Source organism: Octopus bimaculoides, chromosome 3 (assembly GCF_001194135.2).
Source record: "Octopus bimaculoides isolate UCB-OBI-ISO-001 chromosome 3, ASM119413v2, whole genome shotgun sequence".
Classification (NCBI taxonomy): Eukaryota; Metazoa; Mollusca; class Cephalopoda; order Octopoda; family Octopodidae; genus Octopus; species Octopus bimaculoides.
Genome location: NC_068983.1, coordinates 116,620,521 through 116,631,450, shown reverse-complemented (window position 1 = coordinate 116,631,450; position 10,930 = coordinate 116,620,521). Strand labels below are relative to the sequence as shown.

The 10,930-nt window shown below is 35.9% G+C and overlaps 1 protein-coding gene across 1 annotated transcript in view; it reads right to left on the bottom strand.

The window, feature by feature from the left end:
* LOC106881053 (protein O-mannosyl-transferase TMTC4) overlaps nt 1-1,268 on the bottom strand; it is a 300,747-nt gene extending 299,479 nt beyond the window's left edge. The window contains exon 1 of the mRNA XM_052966480.1: nt 990-1,268. The gene's annotated coding sequence lies outside the window, so the exon portion shown is untranslated. The remainder of the gene's footprint in view (nt 1-989) is intronic.
* Between the last annotated feature and the right edge of the window lie 9,662 nt (nt 1,269-10,930).

Below are 10,930 nucleotides of genomic sequence, written 5' to 3'. Positions count from 1 at the left end.
TATATATATATATATATGCATGCAATAACACACAGGTCTGTGTGTGCGTACGTGTATGTGCGTGCACGCGCGTGTGTGTTTAAAAAAGCAGGTAAATAAAAGTAGGCGTAAGAATCACGGAAGGTGTTGTGTACAAATAACGATACCAAGGTTTATTTTTACAGCTGTTTCGGATAAACGATGACTGGTGCCATATGTCATGTATATATCTGTTCCTGGTGAAGGAGTTAGGGATTAAGTTTCAAATTTGTGTTTGATCTTAAGTCTGCCTGATCAGAGGTGAGCTGATACCACATAACAACCATAAAAAAGACAGCGAAAATTCTTGCAAGGTGAACGAATTTGTATATTTTGTATATACGAAGCTGAAATGGATAAATATTCTGATTCAATATTGAGTAATGTTGAATATATTCGTGGATACATATTCACGCATGTTGCTGCACGTACTGAATCAGCATCTTCAATATTTTGAATATTGCTATATAAATTGAAGAGATATAACAAAGCTACATAGATATACCACAGTAAATACGCTACACAGGCTATTTATCAGCTGGATTAAAACTTATAGCAATAAATAAAAGTATACACAATTATATAGACCACATGCAAACATAAATACGTACTTGCATATATCTGTGTGCCTGTGAGTGTGTGCGTGTGTGAGTGTGTGTATGCACGTTCGTGTGTGTGAGTGTAATAAAATAGGTGAGATGACGTAGTTCTATGAACGTATCCTTATAAAGTGGTTGTACAAATGATTTTTGATATGTATATACGACATAAATATTATAGAACAAGAATCAAATCTCTCTATATGTGTGTGTGTGTGTGTGTGTGTGTTTGTGTGTGTGTGTGTGTGTGTGTGTGTGTGTGTGTGTGTGTGTGTGTGTGTGTGTGTGTGTGTGTGTGTGTGTGTGTGTGTGTGTGTGTGTGTGTGTGTGTGTGTGTATGCATGTATGCATGTATATAAAACTGTGACTCACCTTTTCAGGGTAAATCTGTTAACAAATTTTTTAAAGTGTGCCGTATTCTCCCCAGGTATATGATGGATAAAATAAAGATATCCTTTCCCTTGGCAGGTTGAATCAGCTATGAGTCAAGAGCGCTATTAACTTGCTTGAAAGCTGTATAATTAATATACCGTAAAGAGAAACATCGATCTATGCATACATAAATACATACACACACACAGAGACAGATGCATACATTCACTAATTAATAAGTACACTTTGCTGCCATCCTTGATAGGCAGATTGTTTTTCTTGGACACGTATTTTCTCGCCCTATTCTTTACACCCGCATGTACAGAATTTACACAATTTCTCATGCACACAAATACACACGCGTAGAAAAACCAGTAATATCACACAAATGACACATATAAGATCTATATAAATAACAATAACAAGACAAGCAAAATAACAGGTTCATTCAGACCAGTACTCACACGCACTGTATCTCTTTTATTTCCGAATGAATCGACCATCAGGAGGAATGTTCAGGAGAGATGTTCACACATACTTAAATTTTATATATATTGTCTTATATTGTAATATACAAAATAACATTTATAAACCCACAAGCATACATATATGGAGACCATTAAATGAATATAATGAATATTTTCACATAAACAAACAATAGCAAATCTAAAAAGATTGTTTGCATGGAAATAATATGCAGACATCAATAAAATTTTTAAGAGATTACACATGGCTAAATTATTTACCTGTTCTGGGCATGCTGTCTTCATAATAAAAGTAATGATTGATATATACCAAGCAATTGTTTGTTGTAGCAATTTATATGAATAATTGTTTTCAAAAATCGAAACCAGTTCAATATATAATCTTGTTATCGTTGGAATGCTCAAATCGATAATAGCCAACAACAAATTTTATAGTACAAGATCAATGAATATAAGTGTTATTGTTTCTAAAAAATACAGGTAAGCACATGTCTGGTGAGTATGATGATCGGACAGCCGCCAAACTTCCAACAGAAATACAACTAACATTCAATTAAACGCCAGTATTCGGTTATAAGAATGGAAGTAGGGTTTAGTGTAAAAATGCCTTGATTAACTGATATTCAAGAGCATCGACATAAGAGCTTTATACAAATATTAACGTTTAAATATAATTTTTGGCCAAATATCAATTTTTTATACATCGATTTACAATTGGCAGGTCACCTATTATTAGCGAAAACATAATATCGTATAACTAGGATTTATAAAGGAGGGGTTCAGTTAGTACACTGGTCCGAGGTTTGAAGAGTTATGACCAGCATGTAAAAGTATCATATTTTCCTCACTTAAAAAAAGCTCAAATCTCCCTTTCAATGCATTATTTCACAAACGTTAGCCAACTTGTAATTCATTACGTCTGTTTTTAACCTTCTCTTTTTGATAAAAATTTAAGTTGAAAGAAAATACAACATTGTCTGACTTCAATTTAAGTTCTCCAAATAAAGTAGTAACTAATATTTCCGAAACGGAAAGCTCAGTATAAAAACTATACTCCCTGAAGCTATAATCTATTTGCAGATAACTTAGTGCTACTTGGCTGATCAGAATGCTATCTCAACTATGCGCTGAATGGGTTTGCTGCCGACTTGTGCCAGGTAGGGATGAGATTTAGTGCCGCGAAGCCTGAAACATTTGTCCTCTCAAAAAAGTCTTTTTCAATGCACTCTGAATGTTAGTGAGACATCAGTGAAACAAGCGAAGTTTACGTATCTTGGATTCAAGGTATTCAAGAGTTGGTAAGCAGAAAGCTGAAGTGCATGCTAGAATTGAAGTTACTGGCACCATAGTACACCAGCTCTGTCCTCAGAAGAGAAGTGTGCCTATCCTCGCCGATGGTCATGAATGCTGGGTAATGACTGAAAGAGAACGATCGTGAATACAAACGGCTGAAATGAGGTTCCTCAAAATTTCTGAAGTAACATCAGAGTAACGACAGGGTGCATATCTCGAAGATCAGGGGGCCTCCAGATCGAACCGCTACCTATCCATATTGAGAGGTCACAGTTCTGGTACAACCGACATGGAATTAGAATGTCACAGGAAGGAAAGAACCGCAAGACAGACTTTTCAAGCTGAGCCATGAACGTGATGGCTGGATAATTTTTATATTCTCAGTTGGTCACGCTTGAAATCCAGCCAGAAAGTAATGATAATTGCTTTTGATAGGACCTTATGGAGGAGGTGCTTGAGGGTTCTCCCACCACGCCCTTCTCATGAATAGTGGGTGGAGATTATGGATGGGTGAATGGATGGATGGGTGGATGGATGGATAGTTATATGTAATTTTTAATGCTCTTTTGAGCTAGAAAGCTCAATACATCCAAATTACTAATGAAACTATGAACCCACTGCAACTCTCTCAACAGATATGTGGTATCAGCTCACCTCTAACCAAGCAGTCATGATCAAACACAAATTTGAAACTCTACCAGAAATACTTGTGCTTCTGGTGATGGTATTAAAGCCAGAAAAAAAAAGAAATACCCTCTATACATTTTATAACAAGTCTACATAACAAAAATGGAAAGTGCAAAACTGCAGGACAAGCAAAGTATGTGCGTTATTCAACGAGTGTCTTCCAATCAGGCAGCACTCGTTGACAGAATGTATCAAGGAGAGCGCCAAATAGGATAAGAGGGGACGAAGGGAGAGAAACGGAAAGTTTATATGCAATGACTGTCACTGGTTGCTAGCAAGAAGTCCAAACATAGATGCATTTAAAGTTCAAAAGAGAACGGTTTGGAGAATAAGAAAATAAATCCTGCGCGATTCTTTCTTCTTCAGTGTTTACTTGCTTTCACCAGTTCATTGTTTTACTGGGGTTTTTTTCTGGTAAGGTGTGAATAAGTACTTTTCGCTGAGACAGCATCTCATCGTCACTTCAATTTTGTGCCTGTAAAAAATGAGGTTAAACTATTTGGAAGACCTGGAGTAGATAAAAAATTCTATACTCCAATGATGCAAGAATATGATTGACAATGATTGATAATGATTGATACTCGAATATGATTGATAATGCAGCAGAAAACATCTCTGTTTTGGATTTTTTATTGAAATTATAAAGCAGCGAGATCAAAGAAGTGATTAAAAGGCGAATTTATGAAAATGATATACGTATATATGATATTTTGATGCAAACATTACGAAACCACATAAACTGCATCTGTGATAATGCAGGAGGTCAATTATGTCAGACGGAGAAGACAGTGCTGCATGGCAAAGCAGCACCTAATTTCAGTTTGGTGGAAATGTCTGACGCAGATGATTCCTCTGAGGATGCCAACTCAAGAAAATTTCCGTTTCTATTGGAAATGTTATTGCAGAATTAATTTATTTTTAATACTGCCAAAACAGGAAGTTGAAAACTTTGATTTCTTATAACAATATCCAACAATATCTGAAAATGAGTTAGAAAAAAGGAAAAGAGCTGGCACACTAGTATCCTACTAACTTAAATGATGAAGATTTTGCAACAAAAATGCAACATTTACCGTCAGTACACAAAACAAATGTGGGAAAAAAAACTCCAGCTACACTAAGATCAGCTGCCGCATGTTTTACAAATTGGGTTTCTTCTATGTCCAAAATTTCCTTACAGCAAGAAATTCCTGCAAAGCTACTTCGTTTTAGAAAATTTTCCCTCATCAGAATGTGCAATATTGTTGTTGCTCTTGTAAAGCGAGCCACTTAACTATTTCCAATGTTGTTATCGACAGAAAAATTATTTCGCCCTTTTAAATTATTTGCTTGAAATTGCACAGCCTTCTTATTTATGTCCTTATTTTCTTGTTTACTGTTTATAGCAATGCGCTTTTATGTGTGACGCAAAATTTGACAATGCTTTCCTGATTGAACAAGCTATTTTTCCAATTTGAAAATGTAGAAAAAAATAATTTCTTCTGCAAACAGAAAAATAATGCAAACAATTTGATGTAGTTTTATATAAAAGGCTACTACAACTATTTTTATCAGCAGAATCATTAGCACGCCGGACAAAATGTCTAGCGGCATTTCGTCTGTCTTTACGTTCTGAGTTCTAATTTCGCTGAGGTCGACTTTGCCTTTCATCCTTTAGGGTCAGTAAATTAAGTACCAGTGAAACACTGGGGTCGATGTAATCGACTAGTTCCCTCCCACAAAATTTCAGGCCTTGTGCTTTTGGTAGAAAGGATTATCATTATTATTAATATGATTATTAAGGTGAGCTGGCAGAATGGTTAGCAAACCGGGAGAAATGCCTAGTGGCATTTCATCCGTCGTAACATTCTGAGTTCAAATTCCGCCGCGGTCGAATTTACTTTTTATCCTTTCGAGATCGATAAAATAAGTATCAGTTCCGTACTGAAATCAATGTAATCAACTTAACCCCTCCCCCAAATTTCAGGCCTTGTGCCTATAATAGAAAGGATTATTATTTATATTATTATTACTATTACCTCCACCTTAGCGAAGGCGGAGGTGTTGTTTACAGTTGCGTTTGTTTTTTTGTCTGTGGACAAGATATCTCAAGAACCACTGGATGGATTCAGATGAAACTTTCAGGGATACTTATCCTTGTGACTAGCACGGTCTCAGTAGATTTTGGGATCGACTCAGTACTGGACAAGGATTCTGGATTATATTTCCTTTGTTTTTTTTTTACTTTACATGTATATGTAAGGTTTCACGTTTTCCTCTCGTACACGCACACACACATACACACATATGCTCACACATTTTGAGCGTTGAACTCCCATTCCCATTGTACACACACACGTAAACATACCTCTCTTTTACACATACACATACACTCACACTTCAAACGCAGTTTATCGACTTTTTCATTTCTTCTTTCGTTATTTATCTATCACCCGTTCCTTTCTCATACATACGACGCTCTTTTTGGCACTTTGTTTCGTCTTTCTTATTGTCATTATTTTCTCTGACTCCCCCTCAGTCATAGCTATTACTTTCGCTACTTCTCCTTCAATGTATTAGGTTTTCATCTCCTCTCCCTTCACCTCTCACTCAATGTGTATACATTTCGATTATTTTTCCGTTTGAGAGCGATCCGGTTCATTTTTAGTATTCTCGTTTGTGAGAGCAGTCGATTTTATTTCAGATATTCTCATTTTAAAAATTATCTCTGGTTAACCGTTGAGAGGACGTTGGTGTTGCGTTGCCGGAGATTTGCGCTCTCTGGGTGCTGTTGTTGTTATTATTATTATTATTATTATTATTATTATTATTATTATTATTATTATTGTTATTATTATTGTTATTGTTATTATTATTATTATTATTGTTATTATTATTATTATTATTATTATAATTAGTGTATTTCGCTCGTCGCTACGTTCTGAGTTCAAATTCCGGTGAGATCGATTTTGCCTTTCATCCTTTCGGGGTCGATAGATTAAGCAACAATGAAACACCGGTGTCGCTGTAATTGACTTGTTCCCTTCCCCACAAATTTCGGCACTTTTCGCCAATAAAGAAAGGATCATCATTATTATTATTATTATTATTATTATTATTATTATTATTATTATTATTATTATTATTTGTAGTAGTAGTAGTAGTAGTAGTAGTAGTAGTAGTAGTAGTAGTAGTAGTAGTAGTAGTAGTAGTAGCAGCAGTAGTACTAGTTGCATGAGAAAATATTTAGTGGTAACGAGGAGAGTTAACTCTCCTGTTCAGTTGTTTAGTTACAACTGAGATGAGGAAAATTGTTAAAAGTACATTGGCCTGTGGGCTGGCCTCACTTAGGGTTTGACTTGAGAGTAACATAGCATCCCTGAAATGATCTTCGTGTTTACCTACTTCAGGATAAATAATGCCTATAACCAAATTCAGGTCGATCCTATGCTTTATTAGTGTATCGTACACTGTGTTGGAGTAGGAGAGGAGGACATTTGTTGCTAGATATTCACGGATGAAAAGCGCTACTCCTTGTTCTGTAGTCAGTTCTGTGTAGTACATAACCTGACCTACGTACTTCCGCATCCAATATGTCTGGAGTCAGGTCGTTTCACTTACTGCTACTCATATTGTCTTTTCTCTGTGTGCAAGGTCTCTCAGATATGGTAGTTTTGTTCGATTTATGAAATGCTAGAGACCTTGTACATTCAACGTTATTATTGGGTCGGGTCTGTGGGTTAATGACAACAATGGTATTTAGGCAGTATTTCTGTACTGAGGTAACAGCAGTGGTTAGTGTTGTGAGAGAACTAAATTGTTTTGGATTTTATTCATTCGCCAGATCATCGTGGTTAAAAAAGAATTTTTTTGTTCTGAGAGGATTGCAATCTGGAGTTACTATCGTTGCACTGTTGTATATGGTTATATGGTTTACAGCTGTTGAATTTACTATTGTATCCGGTGGATATAGGATAACTTCTGAACTTCAGGGCAAGTCTGGACCAATACTGTCATTGTAAGGAATGTTTCTACTGTAGATTTGCTGGTGTCTTGAAGTTATTCTTTTAATAATGCGTCGAGTTCCTGGAAGATGATTGAAAAGAACAGTCATGCTTCAGACATAATCTCTCGTATTGCGAATAGCGGCAGATCTTAGGATTCCGAGTTACACGTGTAGAAGCTATTAAGATTGATTAAGTGTTGATATCATTTTTGGACTGCCTTTCTTTAGTGAAGACATGTTGCCTGGTCATAAGTTCGTATAACGCTGAAAGTTCGTATACAGCTTATATATGGATATAGAGGCAAAGATGCGTAAATGTGTGAGTGTGTACGAACGTATGCGATCAGTATATATATATATATATATATATAAAAGCAGAAGAAAATAATAATGGACTCATGGGTTTGTGACTAGAGTTTTAAGATTAACCCTGAGATTTTTGCAGGTACTGATAATTTATATTTTTATAACGAAGCATCAGCGCGAAACAGTAAGTATAAGCAGAATTAGGTAAGTTGAAATCTGTTTGTCATATATTTCAACTGCTAAAAGGCAAATACTCTACAGTTACCGTGGAGAAAATATCTTCCGTATGGTAAAAATGAGAACATAATCGGTTCGTTCAGTGTCACCATCTATTAGGGATCCCAGACATCGATGTTTCGAGTTTTTTGTCTCTTGTCAATGAGATATACCTAAATGAGGCAACTCTGAACGAACTTAATAAAGCTGCAGCATTTTGAATAAGCGCTAAGAAATATGATAAAAGTTAAATTATACTTATTTTATATATTATGCCATATTTCCTGATAAACTCTACCATGGTGGTAAAGTAATACTTTACCCTCATGTGAACACACTAGGATGCGTGTGTGTGTGTGTGTGTGTGTGTGTGTTTGTGTGTGGGCGTGTGTGTATGCGTGAGTGTGCCTGTGCTTATGTCTGTGCGTGTGTGTGAGAGAGAGAAAGCGTGTTTGTACGTGTATGTATGTATGTATGAACTACGTCCGTATGCATGTATGTATGTATGTATACATGCATGCATGCATGTATGTATGAATGCATGTATATATATGTATGTCTGTATGAATGTGCATCATTCTTCAGTTTTATAATCCAGATTTCTTACTAATAAAGAAAGATCTGATTTCCAACCTAGATCCAAGGCTCCTTCACTGGAATTTCAACATCAACAGGGTATTTTTATATGTATATGTATAGATATGTGCAGATTTGTATGTCTTGTTTTATGTATGTCTTCCCATGCATATAGTTGCATGTCTAGGCGTGCTCATATAGACTTAAATGATAAACTACTGGAAAGTTTTACCGATTCTTACAGTTCCAGTGATGGCTTGAATCTAAATTCTGTGAATCAGTTTGCTATTCTCAGGTTTTGAAAAGCCTAATGTCTCGAGTTTGGTATTTTGGAAGTGTGCTACATATTCCAGTGTCCCAACAATAACAGGTATAAACCTGAACCTGTGTGTATATGTCTCTTCTATTTCTTAATTATTATAAATCGTCCACTGAGAAGGCTCTATCTTTGGGGTGTAGTTAACACAGACAAATTTTGATATCTATGGAGTGGATTTCTTCTTCAGAACAATCAATTATCTCAAATGTTGGGATCAGCACTGGTACTGCAAATGTATTGTGAGATATTGTTTTGTTGTAAGAGGTGAGTTCCAACTGGCATATTTTCCTTAGTCTAGTGTAATATTCTCGGGTCACTCTACCTTTATTCACAGTGCCTTCGTATGATACATTTTCGTTATGCCTAGGTACTTGTAACATTCTTTGTGTGGAACGGGAGAGAGAGAAAGACCGTTGATGCACAAGTTTTGGTTTTGGGGGACTGACTTTCCTCGTTCTATATCCGAATATGAACATTTCTCTTGACCAAATTCCATGCCTATATCAGATTTTTATATGTATGTTTGTATGTATCTATGCTTGTATGTATGCATATATGTATATCTGTTTGTAAGTATGTCATTATTCAGTTTATTTCAAGATTTTTTACCAACAGAGAAAGAACCGGTTTCTAACCTAGATCCAAGCTTCCTTCATTGGAATTTCAAGATCAACAACATGGTATTCTTATTTGCATGTATGTATATATGCATGCATGTACGCATGTATGTATGTATGTATGTATGTATGTGTGTGTGTATGTATGTATGCATGTATGTATGTATTTTATCGCAGATTTGTATGTTTTATGTATTCTCATGCATATAGTTGCATATCTAGACATGCTCATACATTTTTAAATGATAAACTTCTGGAAAGTTATACAGATTTTTACAGTTCTAGTGATGGATTGGATCTGTAGCCTTTTAATTAGCTTTCTCTCCTTTCTGGTTTTGAGAAGCCTAATTTCTCAAGATTGGTATTTAGGCAGTGTAATAATATCCTAGAGCCCTAATAAATACAGGTATAAACCTGAACTTGTAATCTGGATAGAGTAACTTTAGATTTCTCAATAGTTCAGCATAGGTGTACTCTTTTTCGCTGATCTTCAGTTTTATGTTAACATCTGCTGGGCAGCTAATTTCTACAACTGTGCACAGTTTATTTTCTCTATCCCAAATTCTTATATCAGGTCTGTTGTGCTTACATTTTATTGAAGTACATTCCACTTGTATTTCTTTTCATTATGAGTAGCTATGGCTTCTTCCATATTGTGTGGTTTTATATCTTTGTCCTCGGGATTATCCTTCCGACGGATTTCATTATAGAGAGTCTTAGCTACAACGTCATGTCTCATTGGTAGATAATACCATGATGACATTTTTGGACAACTGCTTATGATGTGGGTGATACCTTCAGTGTGAACTCCACAAAGTCTGCATCGGTTGTCAAAAGTCTGCATCGGCTTTTCCTGCATCTCTATCCCTTTTGTGCATCAGGTATTTGGTTGATATTTCCTGTTCTAGGATTGCAAATGCATACCCTTCAAAGTGGGAGGTAATAATCCAGTTATTCGTCCATGATCGATGTTACTATCATCTTATGATGTTATAAGCTTCATGTATGCAAACTTGGTCGAGGGATGCCCTTCGACGCTTGGTGGTTAAAAGAGGTTGCCGAAGGGATATGATGCGATATTTAAAGGTATTTTGGATCGATGTTAAACCTCTGCTGCCTTGTCTACGTTTTAGTTAGAGGCGGTCTACATCACTGTTTATGAGGAAACTATATGTGCTTGTTAGTATTTTTCGGGTTTTCACATCAATGGCTCAGATCTCATCAAGCATCCAATCAAGCAGCCCAAATGTTGGTATGAGCACTGGTACTGCAAACACATTGTGGGCCACTGTTTTATTGAATTCAGAGATTCCTGAGGTCCAAATTTTCTTTATTTGACTGTAATATTCTTTAGTGACACATGTTTTATTACAGGTGCCACTATAAGATATATTTTCATCCACCCCTAGATACCAGTAACATCCCTTGTCAGATACAGGGGAAACAGTCAAATCATA